This window comes from Dermacentor silvarum, chromosome 1, assembly GCF_013339745.2.
Source record: "Dermacentor silvarum isolate Dsil-2018 chromosome 1, BIME_Dsil_1.4, whole genome shotgun sequence".
NCBI classification, from domain to species: domain Eukaryota; kingdom Metazoa; phylum Arthropoda; class Arachnida; order Ixodida; family Ixodidae; genus Dermacentor; species Dermacentor silvarum.
Window position 1 is genome coordinate 45193945 of NC_051154.1, and position 18303 is coordinate 45212247.

Below are 18303 nucleotides of genomic sequence, written 5' to 3' on the forward strand. Positions count from 1 at the left end.
TGTAAACAGGTATAATCTTAGCTACTTTAGGTGCAATTAAACATATAATAAATGTCTTAAATGTGCACAATAATATGTAGTCAATCACTTCGCAACCAAAGTCACTATAGAAATCCAAGTGGCAAAAAATTGTAACATGCCCTGAAGTAAACTACCAGGAAATGTAACAGTTTTAATCTCACACTAAATTGAAAGCTGACCTATAACGCCCAACTTATATTCTTTGAGAAAGCAAACTCAAGTGTGAGTGGAACTGTGAGGCATGTTAAAAAAAAAGAGGTTTCGGGTTGCTCTGCACCTTTAATCATGTAACATGGTTTGCAAATAAACAGACAAAATAATTTTAGACTAAGAAAAACGTTGCATAAGAATAAATTGACATCTTCGTGATGTAAGTGGTCATGTTATGACATGTGCACAGGCAATAGTGGTGGCGGCAATTTCTCCCAAGAATATTTTAAACTACAAGCTGTTCTATATACTTATTTTGTTGTACAACCGTTCCTGAAATCAACAAATAAATAAATTATTACTTTACAACGGTTGCATTGCTGCTAGAAAGAGTACGCCAGCAGATAAGTTGAGCACAGTTTTTCTTGGCAAAATGAGTTCTCCACTTTTGTTTGGAGACAGTACAATTAAGTTGCACGATCTAACATCCAGCTCTGCTTCTCCTTTGTCTACAAGAGCTGTTGTATATCATGTATCATTATCATGATAGTCCGGCAGCAGTAATATGTTGACATCAGGCTAAAAATTTTACAAGCACAGTACAGAAGCCACAGGCCCAATAGAGTAATTCATGGCTGTATGAGTATCAGGCAGGTGGTGTGGCAGATGGTGGGAGATACCCACATTCATGGGAAAGTTCTCAAACTGTTTTATTTTAGTGCAATCCAGAGAGAGATGCGATCCAAGAAATGAGTGTTTTACTTGGAGATTTGCACCCTTTGAGAATTATCTTCTCAACAAACAATCATTATCATATATCTTGTGGGCCTTTAATTCCTTTTTCTAATGCATGCATGCCCGTTACTTCCATCACAAATGGCATGTGCTTTATCAGCGTGACGTTGCATTCTTGACAAGAAAGTAGCGAGCTTAGAGTTTTTAAGAAAGGAAATGGAAGTAAGGCTGAGGTTTGTTTGGGGACAAGATATGCCAGAAACGGTGTAAGCTTTTCTTTTTTTTTTTAAAGAGTGCAGTCGTGTCCGGCATCACTATGTCTTCTTTCATCTTCCGAGTGATTTTTGCAATCAACAAGCACATTTTTCAAACAGCACTATGTTAAAGAAAAGCACAAGAACAAGGAAGGACTCTGCAATCTCATGACTGAAGAACATATATTTTTATGCAACCACCAGCATATATCATTGAACATACATTGCTCGGGCTGAAATCTCAAATGGCCATCAGCATAACAAAACATGTTTATAATAAATCGAGGGGTGTGCAAACATTCAAAATTTCTAACATGAATCAAATAGTCTTTGCTATTCGATTTGTATAATCCATTCACAGTTTGAAAATGTTCAGTATCCATTTTTGTTCAAACATAAGAAATACCAAACATTATTCGAATCTCAAGGGAGAATGTGCATGCGAATTAAGACTTAATTCTGATTTATTTTGATGTAGAAGGGCATGGTATTTCATACAGGCACCAGTTTCTGAGTGTACACATGGGGCAGATGGCATCTGTTCAATAATTTATTGCCATACAATAGAATATCACTCTTTTAGGCAGCCTATATATGAATTTCTGTTCTTGATTTAGGCAAATTTAATATTTGGCTAGTCTCACTATGTTCCCATTCTTCTAAAACAATGTGGAGTGTTCTGGTATCAGACGTCTTTCCTTCAATGAACAGCACTCATATGCATATGGTGACGTGTTGTTCTCGTGTTTCATCACTGTCATTGATCATGATGCACTTGGATTACAGAAAGCAGTTGCCTCTCAGTTGCAAGCTCCTCAATTAAGCAGATGTCTAGCTTTTGCATTGGGGATTACCTATGCATGTACGAAATTAATAAATAACATGTGATCTAATAACAGACATCCTGCTATTGTTTTTTTTATGTTGTTTGGAAACAAAATATTCTATATTTGATTTCGTACTTGAAGGCCATTTTTCTCGAATATTCCTATTCAATTTGATTCCAAAATTTTACTATTTGAACACCCCTCAATAAAACCCAACCACAGTAAACTCAACAGGACATTTACAAACGCACATATATTTTTTTTTTACCAATGTAACTGAAATGCTGGCTGACAGTACAAAGCTAAATCAAGTTCACATATGCTACAGACATTTTCATCCAAAAATTATAACCAGCAGCGTTTTCAATGTGCGACACCGTGATAAATTGCAGAACATGACAAATGAAGCCGAACAAAAATTTAGGATTTCACCCCAAATTATAATCCGAAAAAATGCTTCAAAACTCAAAGGCTCCCCTTTTCGAATAACGGAATATTTTTCAACTGAAGTGCATGCCATCAGAAACAAACTTTTGAATGCATGTAGCTCGTTTCATTCAAATGGTTCTATTGTGAAGATGTATGTGCTATGATTATGTGTTCATTGATGGCATACATCTTAACTGGAATGATGAATCTACACTCTTGTAGGGGTTACCAGTAAGACTAGTCCTCCATTGTCTACCTCAAGCACCCAGTCATGATATTGACTATGTCATCGTCCCTTGGATAAACTCCAGATTTTAAATTGGTGCGAAAAGCATAATTAACAATTAGGTTCCTCATTTTTTCTGTCTTTTTTCATTCTCGCCTCGTGCAATTGGGATAATGACACCTTGGCTTCATGATAGGAAACACAACACTGAATTCACGCTACCTAGCTACATCGCAGTGTGCATTTATCACAATTTTGGTAAAGGTGGCAGAGCAGACTAGATCAAACCTGAAGTTTTCCGCTTTGCCTCCCCCATCAAATACAAAATTCGACTGGGGTAAAATTTACTTGCAGAAGGAAGCCTACAAAACTGGTGTTTATTATTGCCCTCCCCGTTCCTTCATTGATCCACTATTTCAGATTAGTCACTACTTTACATTCACATAACCTTAGCCTTTATACCTCATTTCTATGGGTGATTTTAACACTCCTGGTATTCATTGGCCATCTCTCTCATCCTCTGGTTTTGATGATTCAATAATTGCAGAATTGATTAGCTTTTCATTATTATTCAAGTTAACTCAAACAGTTGAAGGCATTACAAGGCAACACGATCTTCTTGACCTCCTTTTTTTTTTTTTTTTTTCCAGCTCGGGTCTCGTGCAGAATGCCCTTCAATGTTACATAGTCCTTGGCATCTTTGATCAGAAGGCTGTTTTAGTCTCACTGAACTGTTCTCACTCACCTCCACCAAACTGACACGTGTATAATTGATGCATCATCATCATCATCATCCTATATTTATGTCCACTGCAGGACGAAGGCCTCTCCCTGCGATCTCCAATTACCCCTGTCTTGTGCTAGCGTATTCCAACTTGCGCCTGCGAATTTCCTAACCTCATCATCCCACCTGACTTTCTGCCGTCCTCGACTGCACTTCCCTTCTCTTGGTATCCATTCTGTAACCCTAATGGTCCACCGGTTATCCATCCTACGCATTACATGGCCTGCCCAGCTCCATTTCTTCCGCTTAATGTCAACTAGAATATCGTCTACCCCCGTTTGTTCTCTGATCCACACCGCTCTCTTCCTGTCTCTTAACGTTACTCCTAAGATTTTTCGTTCCATCGCTCTTTGTGCGGTCCTTAACTTGTTCTCGAGCTTCTTTGTTAACCTCCAAGTTTCTGCCCCATATGTTAGCACCGGTAGAATGCAATGATTGTACACTTTTCTTTTCAATGACAGTGGTAAGCTCCCAGTCAGGATTTGGCAATGCCTGCCGTATGCACTCCAACCTAATTTTATTCTTCTGTAAATTTCTTTCTCGTGATCAGGGTCCCCTGTGAGTAATTGACCTAGATAAACAAATTCCTTTACAGACTCTAGAGGCTGACTGGCGATCCTGAATTCTTGTTCCCTTGCCAGGCTATTGAACATTATCTTTGTCTTCTGCATATTCATCTTCAACCCAATTCTTGCACTTTCTCGATGAAGGTCCTCAATCATTTGTTGTAATTCCTCTCCATTGTTGCTCAATAGGACAATGTCATCTGCAAACCGAAGGTTGCTGAGATATTTGCCGTCGATCCTCACTCCAAATCCTTCCCAGTCTAAGAGCTTGAATACTTCTTCTAAGCATGCAGTGAATAGCATTGGAGAGATTGTGTCTCCTTGCCTGACCCCTTTCTTGATAGGTATCTTTCTACTTTTCTTGTGGAGAACCAAGGTAGCTGTGGAATCCTTGTAGATGTTTGCTAAGATATTCACGTATGCCTCCTCTACTCCTTGATTACGCAATGCCTCTATGACTGCTGGTATCTCTACTGAATCGAATGCCTTTTCATTATCTATGAAAGCCATATAGAGAGTTTGATTGTACTCCGCCGATTTCTCGATTACCTGATTGATGGCATGGATATGGTCCATCGTAGAATATCCCTTCCTGAAGCCAGCCTGTTCTCTTGGTTGACTGAAGTCAAGTGTTGTCCTGATTCTATTGGAAATTATCTTGGTGAATATTTTATACAATACTGAAAGCAAGCTAATGGGTCTGTAATTCTTCAATTCTTTAACGTCTCCCTTCTTATGGATAAGTATAATGTTGGCGTTCTTCCAGCTCTCTGGTACACATTAAGTTGTGAGGCATTGCGTATAAAGGGCCGCAAGCTTTTCAAGAATGATATCTCCTCCATCTTTGATGAAATCTACTGTTATCCCATCTTCTCCAGGCGCTTTTCCCCTGGTCATGTCTTTCAAGGCCCTTCTAACTTCATCGCTAGTTATAGAAGGAGCTTCTGTATCCGGTTCATCACTATTTCGAATGAAAGTAGTTTGGCTGTTTTGGCTACTGTACAGGTCAGTATAGAATTCTTCTGCTGCTTTTACTACGTCATCGAAATTGCTGATTATATTACCATGCTTATCTTTCAGTGCATACATCTTGCCTTGTCCTATACCTAGTTTTCTTCTTACTGATTTCATGCTGCGTCCATATCTTACGGCTTCCTCAATTTTTCCCACGTTATAATTTCGAATATCCCTTACTTTCTTCTTGTTGATCAGTTTTGACAGTTCAGCGAATTCTATCTGATCTCTTGAGTTGGACACTTTCATGTTTTGTCGTTTCTTTATTAGGTCCTTTGTTTCTTGGGAGAGCTTCCCTACAGGTTGATTTGGTGCCTTACCTCCCACTTCAATTGCTGCTTCTGAGATCAGCCTAGTTACGGTTTCATTCATTAGCTCTATGTTATCTTCATCTTCCTGTTCTAAAGCTGCATATTTGTTTGCGAGCACCAGCCTGAATTGGTCTCCTTTCACCCTTACTGCGTCTAGGTTGGCCTTTTTCCTCTTGACTAATTTCACTCTTTCTCTCTTCAAACTGAGAGAATAATTGATGCATTAGCTGTTAATTTTTATAAATTTCTCACACTTATTGAGAACTGTGATATTGATGTCCTTGTTACCCATTTCAAACAGGTCGTTAAATCGTGAATTTAGCATTTCATTCCATTACAAAAAAAAAAAAAAAATGTAGCTATTCTATGGATGAACAAAAAAATCTTACCATTACCACGACCTGTAAACAGGCTTAGGTGCAGGCAAAGAGCTAATGATCAGATAGCATTTCCCGGTTTATTACAGCTAAAGAACTTCGTATTAAAAAATGCTGCTAAATCCTTATTTTTTGGAGTAGCATTTACTAAAGCTGCTACACAAAAATCCTCATAGGTTCTCACATGCGGTATTGCCTAGTAGTTCCCAATATTAATGAAATTACCGACCCAGCTATAACTGCAAATGCCTTTAACGGTTACTGACTTCACTCTATTTATGCACATCATGATGATATTGTTAGTAACTTTAGTAAAAAGAGTGCTACATTTAGTAAAGTGATGAACGGGGCTAATTGGTGCGATTTTATTGCACCGAGTTTATTACTGAAAATATGAACGACTGTATGCGACAAGAAAGCACGAAGTGCAAGCTGCCAACTCCTTAATCACTTAAGTGAACATGCGTTGAAACACATGGTGATAAGAATAAAAGTCGCGGTTCCGCGCGAAAGGCGATGCATCTATTGCGGTGGCAAATTAGTATACGAATTAAGGATAGTAGTTTTATCGGGTGTTAGACTTGTAAACATTCGCTTAGTAACGATATTAACAATTCACAGTGTCACGCGCTCACATGCAAACATGAACACATCTCACTTGATGACCGCAGAAACTCGCTGTCAAAACGCTGAAGCATGGCAGAAGAAGTGAGTAAACTGACCGTGCTGCCTCTCGCTTCAACGCGCACTAGGAGGCGAAAACACAGCGCACACAAAGCTATCAGCAATCGGCGCACTGTCCCCATCACAGATCGCTTTCAAGATAAGGCCCTGTGCGGCCGCGCCATACGCAACAGCCTCCAGACGACGAAGATTGCGCGTGACCTGCGAGGCGCTGGCAGCGAGAGTATATGACGTGGCTCGTTCTGAATCGTCCAGACAAAGTTGGTTCTTTATTTTCTATGGTCCAGACCTTCCAGTCCGCCATAAGGCAACACATCGTCAGCAGCAGTGTCAACCACGGCGGAGCAGGCTGCAGGGAGACAACTGACGAGCTGCCACATTCCTTCCCTGAAGAGACTGTTCTCGACCAGAAGGCTACCGGACAACGTGGACCGCAGCATGCCGAGGCGGGCGGCGCTACAGCTCGGCGACGCAGCGGGTCGCCAGCTTTGGTTGGCGGAGGATGGCTGGACGCGACACGGCGACCGGACTTTGTGCAAGGCGACCACCACGGAGTGGAACATCCAGCGCAGCAACGGGCTACGCAGCATCTGGCACAACACAGGGACCACGCCTTCTGCACTACTGACATCCCGCTGCTGCTCGGTGAGGTGCCCGCTACGAAATGCACGCTCAAGGCGATCCTGCTGACGAGCCCTACGATGGGAGCAGGTTCGCAACACTCCCCTCCAAGCCAGTGTGCGACAGCGAGCAGGTCCAGATATGTGGGTGCTGCCAGAACCGAAGGACTGACCCGACCAGGGTGGTCTCGACTGAAGCTGTTTAGTCCATCCATGTCCGTGGGATATTTTCCACCGTCAGAGCAACGCACATTTATTAGCGTTGCCGTGTTAAACCAAAATAAAAATGAGTAAATACGGTTTTTTTTATTTCCGTTCCAAAGCCCGCGTTTTTTTACGCCCGGGCAACTATGACCTCACAATAAAAGCTTATTTGAATGCGTAAAATGTCCCACTCAAATGTATTCGTTTATGTGCATGGACTGGCTCTTTCCCTCTACTTATGAGATAATAAATGGCTGCAGGCTGCGTTGTATTAAATCACGTACGCAATGAAGAATGCCAACGTATTACTATAAACCACACGCAGCGACACTTTACTGACATGCGGACGTTTCTCGTAGATAGTGTATTGATTGTTGTGTTTGTGCGGGTGCATTATTCTGCAAAAGCAGTTAGTATAGATTGTTGTGTTTGTGTCGGTGCCTTACTCTGCAAAAAGAGTTTGCTTCATGCTAAACATAACCACTCAACCCAGCGCGGTGGCTGCGCAGCACTGCTGGTAACCAGAAGCTCACGATTCTAAATCTCACTCACGAATGCGCCTTCAGATTGGAAAGGAAGTTTGCGTGCACAGGGAGAGCCAGAGCCCACGGCAGCGAACCTATATGAATAATTTTGACTATATACCTGTGGTTCTTTAACGTGCACCCAATGAATGGTCCACGGTCGTGCATGCATCTCGCCCCCATTGAAATGCGGCCACCGCGGACGGGATTGGATACCGCGAACTAAGCAACCACAACGCGTGCTTCATGTAGCGCTAAACGCAAAACGTAATAATGATTTCCGCTTCGCTGTCTTGGAAACACTGGAAGCTAGCAGTAACCAACTATTTCTCGACATGCGGGAGGGGGGGGGGGAGGGGGCGCCAGCCTTCATATTAATGTGCTCTTTCTCTCTTTATATATATATATATATATATATATATATATATACACATACATACTACAGTATTGTGCTCATTGCCGAACGCGACATTTGGTTAAGGAAGTAACTGGAACGCCAATCCACACAGTTGGCGAATAATATATACCAAAACTGGTGTCCTCGCGAGACTTCGTTCCAAGCCTTGCAAACTCCACGGCTAGAAATTGTACATTGCAATATGGGCCATTAGGTAATTAGTGAAAAATTTAATGACTGCATTTTTTGTTAAATAGTTAATCATGCTTTTCAGTTTTTTGTGCCACTAATCTCCACCTCTTCGAGTAGATCAGTTCATGAACTAGAATTGTGCTGTCTGCCACAGGCAACCTTTAAAACTTGTTGGAATAGTTCGCAGAAAAGTTCGCAGTTCGTTTGTGTGTGTGTGTGTTTATATAAATATATAACAGATGATGACAGCTTAGATTTCCCGTTTACATTCAGATTGTGAGCTTACAGCACGATTGAAAAGAACGCAAATAACTTAGTTTCCCTTGCACGAAAATGCACTTTCTCTATATTATCCCTAAAGGTTTCTAGTTCTTGACATTAGTGATACGAGAACGAAATACTGTCGAAGGCGCTTGGCTGCATGTTGTTCACACGGTGATATCAATTACTCGAGGTGTATATACGTCAAATGAGAGGGTAGCAGTCGTCGTAATAAAGCTTTATAGGAGGTATAGAATGAAGGTTGTACAAGCCTACGCCCCAACCTCCAGTCACGATGATGAAGAAATAGAACAGTTTTATTAAGATGTTGAATTAGCAATGAGAAAGGTGCAACTCAGTATACTGTAGTCATGGGCAACTTCAATGCAAAAGAGGGGAAAAAGCAGGCTGGCGAGCAAGCAATAGGCAACTGAGAGATGTTGGTAGAATTCGTGGAAAGGAATAGGCTCCGAATAATGAATACCATCTTCAGGAAGCCCAGCAACAGGAAGTGGACCTGGAAAAACCCTAATGGAAAAACAAGGAATGAAATAAATTTCATACTCTCTGCAGATCCCAGCATACTGCAGGATGTAGAACAGTTAGGTAGGATAAAGTGCAGTGACCATAGGTTAGTGAGGTCTAGGATTTCTCTCAATTTGACGAAAATAAGAATAAAGCTCGTCATGAAGAAACAGGCTAACCTAGACGCAGTAAGGGTAAAAGCAGACCAATTCAGGCTGGTGCTCACAAACAAATATGCAGCTTTAGAACAGGAAGGTAAAGATAACGTAGAGGTAATGAATGAAACCGTAACTAGGTTGATCTCAGAAGCAGCAATAGAAGTGGGAGATAAGGCACCAAGGCAACCAGTAGGTAAGCTCTCTCAAGTAACAAAGGACCTAATAAAGGAACAGCAAAACATGAAAATGTCAAACTCCAGAGGTCAGATTGAATTCGCTGAACTGTCGAAACTGATCAATAAGAAGAAAGTAAGGGATATCCGAAATTATAACGTGGAAAAGATTGAGGAAGCAGTAAAATATGGACACAGCATGAAATCAGTGAGAAGAAAACTAGGCATAGGACAAGGAAAAGTGTATGCACTTTAAGATAAGCAGGGTAATATCATCAGCAATTTCGATTACATAGTAAAAGCAGTGGAAGAATTCTATACTGACCTATACAGTATCTAGAGCAGCCAAGCTATTTTCATTCGAAGTAGTGACGAACAGGATTACAGAAGCCCCTTCTATAACTAGCGATGAAGTTAGAAGGGCCTTGAAAGACATGACCAGGGGAAAAGCTGCTGGAGAAGATGGAATAACAGTCGATATAATCAAGGATAGAAGAAATACCATACTTGAAAAGCTTGCGGCCCTTTATAAGCAATGCCTCACGACTTCAAGTGTACTAGAAAGCTGGAAGAATGCCAATATTATACTCATCCATAAGAAGGGAGACTGTCGCAGAAACGAGACGAGACAGCTGCAAAAAAAAAATTCTTCTTTTTTATTTCTTTTTATTGCTTTCTTAGCGCGCGCGCCTTTGGAGCCCGCTGTCTTCTTTCTCGTCTTCTCCGCTCCCATGAGTTTCAATAGCTTCCGGCCGCGAAAAGTTTCCTTCTCATCAGTGGAAGCAACCTTCGAGTGTGTAAAGGTGTTGAACAGGTCTCCGAACGAGTTTTCCTTTGCATTTTAAGAGACAAGAGCGCGGCTTCCCGTCGACTCCTGAATATACTTCAATGACCTTAGCCAGGTTCCAGAAGGATCTAGGAGTACGTGCACCAATCAAAACGATATCTCGTTGGTTCACTGTCATTTCTTGCTTTCTTGCGTTACACTGCTCTCTCAGTTCTTTCAGATATTCCTTGTTCCATCTTTTCCACCAATCTTTCGTAATTCTTGCTTATTTCTCATTTCTCCACATTTCTTCGATGCTGATCTTTTTTTCACCTTCTGTACTGTCTTTAATCCTATGCTTTCCACCTACTATATCAGCCGGCACAATAGGTAGAGGCTCATCCGGTTCGCTGTATACATAGGTCAACGGTCTGTTATTAGGGACAGCTTCAACTTCAGTTGTTCGTGTTTGCATCTCTTCTCTTGATAACAGTCTTTTTCCAATAACTTTCCTCATTGTTTATTTTATGCTTCGTACCATCCTTTCATAAAAGCCTCCCCACCAAGGCGCTTGTTCTGCGATGTACATCCATTTGATTTAATCCCTTTGGCTTGCTCTTTTGGAGACTTCTTCCTGTAGTTCTTTAATCATACGATTGATGTCTCTGTTGACCTTCTTGAACGTCCTTGCATTGTCACTGTAAATGGTGCAACATAGCCCTCGTCTTGCTGTAAATCTTCGGAATGCATGTAAGAATGCTTGTTGTCGTGTTGTCCACAACTTCAAGATGTACAGCTCGTGTAGTAGCACATAAAAATATTGCAACATACTGTGCTGTAGCGACTTTCATCGCATCTTTTATAAGTAACGGACCCGCGAAATCCACACCTTATCACTTCAAGTGGTTGTCGCTCGTTGACTCTGTCAGCAGGATGTGGGGCTGTTTCTTGGTGCAGCGGTCTGGCGTCAAATCGTTGGCACTTTAGACATCCATGAATTATCTTCTTCACCAGCTGTCTTCCTTGTATTATCCAGTACTTAGTTTGAAGCTGTGATAATGTGACGCTTATTTCTCCATGCAGCGCGAGTTGATGAATACGGCGTACCAGCAGCTTAGTACCAGCCGTCCACTTTGGCAGCACAATAGGATGTCTTTCGTTGTATGTTAATCCACTTTGAAGTAGCCGACCTTTGTGTCTTATCAGACCCACGTTATCTTTCCATGGAAGTCTGACGGAATATCGCTTCTCTTCAAATTTTAAGTGCCTTTTGAAGTGCTGAATCACTTCCTCTTCTCTTTTGGTTTATTTCTCAGAGCATTTTATGCCTAGAGTTTGAATATCCCAGAAATGGCATAGCTCTGTCTCTAGGTCCGTTTGATTTGCCTACACCACTGTGAACCAGTTCACGGCGGTTCACGAGAAGTTCTGAAATTGTGCAGCTCGATTCCTGTGGTGCAAGCACAGCGCGACACTCGAAACGAATGCCAAGGTGCAGACGCGGTGCAGGCGTTATGTTATGTCCGACTAATGTGCACGGAGTGCGTAAGTTTCAGAGGTCCTGAACTGCAGATATGATCGAATTCTGGGACGTAAATACACACCACACTTGCGTAGATACATCACACGGGCATAAGCGGGGTTTTAAGGGCGCTCGCGCCCGTGTGCTGTGTAGTCTTCTGCGCTACTGCCGCGCACCTGTACGCCTGCACCAAGGCGGCACCGACAGTGGAGTGGGTGCAGCAAAATCATGAACCAGCCCTGCACCTTCTCTGCACCTTTTGAAATGTACGGCGTGGTTCAGCGGGCGCCATTGCTGCACCACTGAAACGAATGGCAGGGTGCAGCACCTTGTGAGCTGGTTCAGGCGGTGCAGGCGAATCGAACGTACCTTGTATCTCAAAGTTATCCATGTGAAAGTTAAGCACCATTACGGTTGACTTCTCCATTATTGTTGCTGATATCTTAGCTTGACCCTGTAATGTCCAGCCGAACATGGTTTCTGCTGCTGTCAACCTTTCTTCTAGTCTTCAGATCCCACCTGTCATTACTTGCCAGTAGTGGACTGATCCAATAAGTATTCCGATTTCCATGTATGATGTGCTTCTACATAAACCGTCAGCCAGCTTGAATCCGTCCTCTTCATACTTCTTTTGCAGTGATATAGGCAGGAACGGTAATCTGTCTTTTGAAATTATGTCTACCTCCAGTGCTTCAAATAACACTTCTTCACTACTGTAGGCACTTTTCAGTTTAACTTCAACTGAATTCATGACTCTTTCATTTTGACCTCCTCCGAATGAGCCTATCGTGAGTCTTTCTTTTTCTTTAACTTTACAGCCCAGTTTCTCTGATAGGCTTTTCACTATGAATGATCTTTGGCTGCCAGCATCCAGTAGAACACGACAATAACATGACTGCCTTCTACCTTCTGCTAATGCAACTGCAGTCTGCAGAAATACACTTGATGAGATGTTCATAAACTGGCAAGTAGACATTTTTTTTCCCCTGATTTTCGCTTTCACCAAGAGCAGATACTGTATACTGTGCTGTCAGTTCTTTGCTTCGGCACATAGACGTCGCATGCCATTTTCGACATATCTTGCACCTAATGTTTGGCTTACATATTTTAGCAGTATGGCGAGGCCTGGTACAGCGAAAACATCTGTTTGCCTCCCTGAGCTTCATTTTCTTGTCTTCATAAGGCATCGTTTTCATACAATCATCAGTATAATGAGTAGTATTCTCGCAAAATATGCAAAACTTTGCAGCTGTACTTTGAAAATTAACAGTTCTTGTATGCTGCTTACTCTCAGTCCTGTTGCTGTAGCTTTCTCTCCTTTCTGTTGGCAATTCCTCTCTGCACTCTACTTGATCTTCGATGCATTTCATCAAGCGCCTAAGAATAACTTCTTGACGTAAAGCCACATTCTGATCTCGTGATGAAGATCCACTCATCACTTCTCTTTGTTTTAACATGAATCCAATGTACATATCCAATGGCAAAGCTCTTTTCAGGATCGGAAGCAACATCGATGCATCGGACTCGCTTTTCAATCCAAAGGATTCCAATCCACGTATGTGCACTTGCACCTTTTGTGACAGCTTTCTTAAACCGTCATGGTCCTTGAAGCTTGTTACTGTATTCAAGTTAGTTCTTTCATATGCATTTCTACCAGCACGTCATCTTTTCCGTACCTCTGCTTGAGTAGATCAATGGCATTGCCATAGTTACTGTCGGAAAACTGTAGTCCCTCCACGGCAGCTGCCGCTTTTCCGGTTAGTGATGACAGAAGGTACGTAAATTTCTGATTTTCGTTCAAGTCGGTTCTTTCGTGTGCAGCTGTTTCAAATTGCCGCCAAAATCTCTGCCATTTCATTTTATCGCCGTCAAACTTCATTATTTCTAGCTTTGGTAGCTTCACTATCGTTGCTTGCTGAGATTGTCTAGCTTTGCCATTAAAATTGGTTTGCTCCCTCGCTGTTTGCCGTACTTCTTGCCGAGAAAGGTACGCGTTGATGTTGTTCAGAGCACTTATTATCTTTAACTCGTACTCAGTGGTTTTCTCAAACTCCGAGTCAGCTGTTTCGGGCGTTACGAATTGCTCCATCTGCTCGTCCGCTTTCTTTAGCAAGTCTGCAATGCCTTTAATCTGGCTGGCTATTAGCGACATCGCTGAAGGATCGTGATTCTCCTCCAGTTTCTTTTCAGCATCGCTCACTAGATTTGTTATTTGCGTCCTCAGCGTTTTTCGCTTCTTCAAAATCACTTCTCTGTTCATCTTGAATAACTGAGGAAACTGCTGGTCGCTTACAGGTTCTAGCGGCGAGACGTCATCGGAATCTTGGTCGCCCTCTGTGTCCGTGCCGCTCCTTTTTTTATTTATTTTTTTATTTATTTTATTACCCACAGCGCCTTAACAGGCATTACAGTGGGGGAGGGTATACATAAAAAGATAAAAAAAATACATACAGTGTCAGTCACACAACTAATAAAAATAACCACTAATCACAATCAGTCACAAAAATACAGATGTCATTAAAACAAACTTGAACGCGGTTATGCTAACATAGAAAAGAAAACATCATTAGACATAACAGAGGCAATGTTTGACGGCAATTGGTTCCATTCACGGATTGTTCTAGGAAAAAAAGACAATCGAAATAAATCAGTCTTGCATGCGATTTCCCGTACCTTGAACATATGATCAACTCTGTCTGAGACATAGTGAGGTGCAAGCAAATATTTTGTATTTTCAATCCCGACACGACCATGGTAAACAGCCTGAAAGAATTTCAATCGCATCTTACGTCGACGATTATCTAAATGCTCCCAATTCAGTGTTTCCTTTATACTTTCCGCCCCAATAGTCCTGCAGTAATTTCCTGACACAAACCGAGCAGCCAAGTTTTGAATGCTTTCCAATTTATCAATATCTCGCTTTACTGGGGGATCCCAGACTGTGCAGGCCTATTCAAGCAGTGGTCTAACATTGGTTTTGTACAATAATTCTTTAGTAGGTACGGGAAAAGTTCTGGCATTGCGACGCAAAAAGCCCAACACTTTCCCAGCTTTGGCTGCAACGTAATCAACGTGTCTCTGCCACCTTAGCGAAGATGTAAAATAAACACCTAGGTATTTGTAATCTGATACTTGTTTTAAAGGTACGCTGTTCAGATAATAACTGCTCGTGTGTGGATATTTTTTTCTGGTAAATGTCATGTACACAGTTTTTTTTTTGCATTTAACTTCATATGCCACTTTATACACCACTCGTTGATTTTCTCTAGATCTTGTTGGAGAACAGCAACATCATCGCCGCGATCGATATAGTCCATAGTCGACGCGATCGATATGCCCAATTTACTGACAAGAATGGAGGTCTCTGTGGATGAAGTCGTTCCCGCGAAGAATTTGAAGAAAGCGCAGGATGGAGAACCGTAGGATCAAGTAAGTTAACCCGCGACAAACCGCTGGACCCCGGCGCGGAGCCCCAACGAGGCAATAGCAGCAACAAACAACGCGAGGAACGCCTGCGACAAATAGCAAGATCAAGCCGCATGCCTCAACTACCCTGAGGCGATCAAAAGATCATCATTCGACCAAGAGGCAGCCTCCGAGTCGCCGACCATGGAGCCACCCGACTAGCGACCAGTATTTACCACGCCGCCGAGAGAAGCCCAAGACGAGGACACCATCTGTACCAATTTTCAACAGAACATCATCGTAGTAAGCACACCCATCGAGGCACATGCTGACAAATACCAGAACATCTCCCGCATTAATATCGGCAACCAAGCGTTCGAGACCAGCGCCTACGAAGCAGCGCCCGACTGTACGTCCAAAGGAGTAATCCGCCGTATCCCGCTGGAAGACACTGCCCGGGATACCAAATGGAGCTAACGTCATTACGCCAAGGAATCCAACGGCCATCGCTGCAAAACGCCTCAGTAACATAATGACGGTGATCGTCCTGTTCAACGGCCTCCGAGTACCAACGTACGTCTGCTACGGCGGAACCCTGCTGCGGTGCTCCCTCTACCGCAAGCAGATAGACACGTGCTGTCAGTGCGGTCGCCTGGGGCATCGCGCAATTTTTAGATGCGAAGCAGCTTATGGCGGGGGCTTTGTCCGTCCCTCCCGCGGCGTCCCACACCCCCGCAGCGCATGCGTGTCCACTCCCTCTTTCTCCTCTCCTACGCTCCCCCCTTTCTCTCCTCTAGGAATCCTCTACTGTACGGAGCGGCGCCCGCGTCCAACACCCCCACAGTGCATGCGCGTCCCCTCCCCATCTTTCTCCTCTCCTACGCTCCCCCCTTTCTCTCCTCTAGGAATCCTCTACTGTACAGAGCGGCGCCCGCGTCCGGAACCCCCACAGCGCATGCGCGTCCCCTCTCCTCTCTACGCTCCCCCCTTTCCTCTAGGAATCCTCTACTGTACGGTGCGGCGCCCGCGTCCAGCACCCCCACAGCGCATGCGTGTCCCCTCCCCCTCTCTCTCCTCCTACGCTCCCCCTTTCTCTCTAGGAATTCTCTACTGTACGGAGCAGCGCCAGCGTCCAGCACCCCCACAGCGCATGCGCGTCCCCTCTCTCTCTCTCTCCTACGCTCCCCCTTTCTCTCCTCTAGGAATCCTCTACTGTACGGAGCGGCGCCCGCGTCCAACACCCCCACAGCGCATGCGCGTCCCCTCCCCCTCTCTCTCCTCTCCTACGCTCCCCCCTTTCTCTCCTCTAGGAATCCTCTACTGTACGGAGCGGCGCCCGCGTCCAGCACCCCCACAGCGCATGCGCGCGCGGTGCGTCCACAGCGCACTCTCCTACGCTCCCCCTTTCTCTCCTCTAGGAATCCTCTACTGTACGGAGCGGCGCCCGCGTCCGCACCCCCACAGCGCATGCGCTACGCTCCCCTTTCTCTCCTTAGGAATCCTCTACTGTACGGAGCGCGCCCGCGTCCAGCCCCCACAGCGCATGCGCGTCCCCTCCCCCTCTCTCCTCTCCTACGCTCCCCCTTCTCTCTAGGAATCCTCTACTGTACGGAGCGGCGCCAGCGTCCAGCACCCACACAGCGCATGCGCGTCCCCTCTCTCTCCTCTCCTACGCTCCCCCCTTTTCTCTCCTCTAGGAATCCTCTACTGTACGGAGCGGCGCCCGCGTCCAACACCCCCACAGCGCATGCGCGTCCCCTCCCCCTCTCTCCTACGCTCCCCCCTTTCTCTCCTCTAGGAATCCTCTACTGTACGGAGCGGCGCCCGCGTCCAGCACCCCCACAGCGCATGCGCGTCCCCTCCCCTCTCCTCTCCTACGCTCCCCCCTTTCTCTCCTCTAGGAATCCTCTACTGTACGGAGCGGCGCCCGCGTCCAACACCCCCACAGCGCATGCGCGTCCCTCCCCCTCTCTCCTCTCCTACGCTCCCCCCTTTCTCTCCTCTAGGAATCCTCTACTGTACGGAGCGGCGCCCGCGTCCAGCACCCCCACAGCGCATGCGCGTCCCCTCCCCCTCTCTCCTCTCCTACGCTCCCCCCTTTTCTCTCCTCTAGGAATCCTCTACTGTACGGAGCGGCGCCCGCGTCCAGCACCCCCACAGCGCATGCGCGTCCCTCCCCCTCCCCTCTCCTACACTCCTCCTTTCTCTCTCTAGGAATCCTCTACTGTACGGAGCGGCGCCCGCGTCACAGCACCCCCACAGCGCATGCGCGTTCCCCTCTCCCTCTCCTCCCCTACGCTCCCCCTTTCTCTCCCCTAGGAATCCTCTACTGTCCGTAGCGACGCCCGCGTCCAACACCCCCACAGCGCATGCGCGCCCCCTCCCCTCTCTCCCCTCTCCTACGCTCCCCTCCTTTCTCTCTAGGAATCCTCTACTGTACGGAGCGGCGCCCGCGTCCAACACCCCCACAGCGCATGCGCGACCCCTCCTCCTCTCTCCTCTCCTACGCTCCCCCCTTCCTCTCTAGGAATCCTCTACTGTACAGGAGTGGCGCCCGCGTCCAGCACCCCCACAGCGCATGCGCGTCCCCTCCCCCTCTCTCTCCTCCCCTACGTTTCCCCCTTTCTCTCCTCTAGGAATCCGGAGCGGCGCACACGACAGGTGGTGCGACAGCTGCATACTCCGCTGGGGGCGCCACGGTAGTTCCGCGGTATGAAAATGACGGAGCGCGCGCGCTTCATTCTCTCTCCTGTGCAGCGCTGCGATAAGCGCTCGGGCCGCTGCCGCGAAACCATCTCCCGCTCAAGCTAACCATCTCCCCGCTGCTTCCCATCCACACATGGTTCCCTTTAGCGGGAGATGGAGTAATTTTGGAAAATTTTTAAAATTCCGTAAAACTTGAAAATGAATACCCTATATTAAACAGGGTGTTTGATCGAACGCTTTCAAAAATTTTTAGAGCTTGCCTGTGGCAGATAGCACAATTCTAGTTCATGAGCTGATCTAGTCGAAGAGGCGCACACCACTTGCGCAAAAAATTAACAGCATACTCGACTAATTACCAAAAAATCACTCATTGGGCTTTAACTAATTACCTTATGGCCCATATCGCAATTTACAAATTCTAGCCTTGGAGTGCGCAAGGCGGATCTAATTGGAACGAATTCTCAGGATGAGA

The 18303-nt window shown here is 45.0% G+C and overlaps 2 protein-coding genes across 3 annotated transcripts in view; both read left to right on the plus strand.

Annotated features, from left to right (window-relative positions):
* Positions 1 to 18303, plus strand: part of LOC125945535 (uncharacterized) — a 320959-nt gene that overhangs the window by 260400 nt on the left and 42256 nt on the right. The gene's annotated exons all lie outside the window — the stretch shown is intronic.
* Positions 1 to 18303, plus strand: part of LOC125945533 (uncharacterized) — a 107182-nt gene that overhangs the window by 73636 nt on the left and 15243 nt on the right. The gene's annotated exons all lie outside the window — the stretch shown is intronic.